We start from the raw sequence: 3,244 nt of genomic DNA, 5'->3' as shown, positions 1-3,244 counted from the left end.
ATGCTGGCTGCTGGGGTGGGGGTTCCTAACGCCCTCCCGAACTGAGCTGTATCACTCACTCTTTGCCGTTTTCTCTGGGGTTCGTACACTGCCTGGGTGGTTTCGGAGCAGAAATGCAAACACTGGGGGACACGCTGCTCACTGTGCGTACCAAGAGCTGAAGAGGACAACCCCCAAACTACTCTGGGTATTCAGACTGGTTTCTGGGCTGTCTGGCAAATGAGCCCAACAAGGGCCAGACCTGCAGAGTCGCCGAGGCAGCTGCATCCGTCCCCTCCTGACTTTGTCAATGGTCTCATTCTGAAGATGGACATGGCAGAAAAGATTGCATGACTGAATTAACGGAAGAAAGATGGGCTGAACGAAAGGCAGCAACCAAACCCAGCGTCACTGGTGCAGCTTGCTGAGCATCAGGCCCTGGCTAAGTGGTGTCTCGGATGCTCTCCTCCCTGCTATGTCCTGGAGGGCCTTTTACCCCGCTCACCGTGTGCTTGCTTTTTCTGCTGCTGTAAGGTTCTCCCGTATTTTCGTATATGCAACCTGCAGGCTATTGGCTAAAAAAATCAAAGTAACAAGAAAACCCTGGGGGTATTGTTTCCTGAGTGCTCTGCCCTGCTCATCCTTCCGCCAGCTCTCCCCCTTCCCCAGCGCCGTCCCTCCCCGCAGCCCCTGCAGCCCTGGCCGCGGAGCCAGCAGGTGGAGCTGCGACATCTCCGGCGCTGCGCTGGGAAGCACTGGGACCAGTGACCTGCCAGCACTGGGAAGGGCGAGCCCTCCCCAGATGGGGGATGCCCTCTCCCCCATCCCATTGCCCTGCTGTTTCCCTGTAGCGCGGTCCCCTCCAAGCCCTGTCCTACGCGGTTATGGTCCTGGTGTGTGGATGAGCCGACCTCTGGCAGTGATTTCCCAGTCTCAGGGCACTGGAGATGCACACGCGAGGGCCTCAAACCCCTCCTGGCCCCCAGCTCTGCCTGGGCAGCACTGGTGCCACACCAGCAGGGACTTCCCCAGGAAGGACACCCAGTACGACCTGTCCCCCTTGAAGTGAATACCAGTGATGTCCCGAGTATTTTTGGCAGGGAAACGGTGGCTGAGGGACTGCTTGGGACCCAAAGGGTCTCGTGTCTGAATGGACCTGTCTTTCTGGAGGAGGTTTCTCCTTGCTCGGCTGGCCGGGGCTGGGCGGCTCTGCTGGGGAGGGGCAGGCTGATGCTGCAGCCTGGACCAACTCCTTTCCCTCCCACGCGGCTCTCCTGGCGCTGGGACCAGCCTGCCCTCTCCCCGCCAGCGTTATGTCATGAAGCAGAGACACGGCCAAGTTTCTTGCTGCTGTTGCCCCTAGCCCTCTTCTTTCCATGCTGAGGTTTTCCCAGCCCCAGTCATCGTATCTGGCTGTCTGCAGCCTCCCCAGCCACCCAGCTGCTGAGGGGGAACTCCCTTGCCTCCGCCTGGGAAGCCAACTCCGGTGGGGACCACATCCCTGCAGGGTCCTTATTTTCTCGCTTGGGGCTCTCTGCCCTTTTACAACGGCACAGCCATCCTTTGCTCCCCTGCAATGCTCTCTGCACACACCCCATGTTCCCTCACCCACAGCCTTGTGTGCATACGCTGCTTTTTCCCTCGTCCCCTCCCCGATGCTGCCTGCTTTCCTTGCCTGTCTCCTCATACTGTGAGGGCGTGTCTGGAGGTCCTCAGCCCCCTCCATCACACAGCCCCTTCAGCCCCTCCCTGCTGCTCAGAGAAACCTGTGCATACGTGAACTTCTCAGCCACAGCCTCATTTCTGGGATCCTTCCAGGATACCCTGCTCTGACGTGCAAATTTTGGCAATTTTGGAGCCCAGAGCAAGCCCCCACAGCTCATCAGAGCCCCCGGGGATGGTGAACAGTGGCCAGCCCCCTGACTGGCATGGGGACAGCGAGCCCATCCTGGGAAAGGCGGCTGAGGAATGAGGGATGCTGTTTTTCCCTATGGGTCACGGGTAGGTCCTGGCTGTCCCCCCCAGTCTGTCACCACAGCCAACTCGCAGCTCACGCCTGGCACTCACACACAGACTGGGACAGGCAAACCTCACCCAGGGACGTTTTGCTGGCCTTTCACCACAACCAGACTGATAAATTGCTGTCTCCATGCCTGTCTCCCTGGAGAGTAGCTCTCACCACTCCGGCAGGTCGCGAGGTGCCAGCAAATGCAAAGCCTGCTGTTGCTGCTCTCGATTTTCTCTTCTGCTGCCCGTTGCCAGCCCTCCCTGCCGCCAGCCGCAGCGGCCGCGGGGCATGAGGGCTGGCACTTGGCAGCACGGCAGCTTGGTGAGCAGGGGCCAGGGTGGGTTGCATCGGGGATTTCCCGGCAGAGCTATCAACGGGAGGGGGAGGAGAGTCGTATTTATGACTGATCTATTGTGGGACAGCGACATTTTTCAACTTGCCCTGGAGCTGTCTAGGCTCAGATCCTACAGATGATGGTTTAATGCTCAGGGGATCATGCCTTGATTTTACTTTTTCTCTGTCCTCCCCTTCATCCCTCTGATGTCTCCGGACATGTTAGCAGATCTGTGAGTGAGCAAGCCAGACCCACTGCCCTCCTCCCTGCTGTCAACCCAGCGGAGCCCGGTGCCGTTATTTCAGTTCTGTGCCATAAGAAAATAAGGACCAATAACCCAGCTCTCAGCCCTGGATCCAGGCACATGGTAGGAATCAGTGCCCATGACTTTAAGCTCTCTCCAAAGGCCGGATTTTCACAGCCTGTGATGCAGAGGAGAGATGCCCAACAGAGCAGTGTCCCTCTCTCAGCTCCCACCTGTGCTTGCTGCAGAGCCTCTGCTGTGAAGACGCCCTCTCTCAGTCCAACGGCTAGCGGGGATGGGCTGATTTTTCACCTCTTTTAAAGCAAAAGTCACATACCTGTTATTTTTTCCACATATCAATTGAACCCAGATCTAATCACTATTCTCAGCGTACAGGTTGCTGCACTCTTCTCCTGCCACAGCCCCTGTCTTCAGTGATGTGCTAAGTCTGCAAATAATTGAAGGGCAGGATCTCATCTGTTGCCGTTTTTTGCGATTTGTATTTATGGCTGGTCGGGGTCTGTCTCAGCCCACGAAGCTGTGCGGGCCATGGCCGAGCAGCCGTCGGGGTGAGGGACAGTGTGAGAATCCCCCTGGGAGCGCAGGCACGCGTGGCACAGACTAGCAACCAGCCTTGAGTAGGCTCCTCTTGGAATAAAAGCCTCAGGGCACAAACTCA

This window comes from Opisthocomus hoazin, chromosome 4, assembly GCF_030867145.1.
Source record: "Opisthocomus hoazin isolate bOpiHoa1 chromosome 4, bOpiHoa1.hap1, whole genome shotgun sequence".
NCBI classification, from domain to species: Eukaryota; Metazoa; Chordata; class Aves; order Opisthocomiformes; family Opisthocomidae; genus Opisthocomus; species Opisthocomus hoazin.
Note: the sequence above shows the minus strand (reverse complement) of the source record.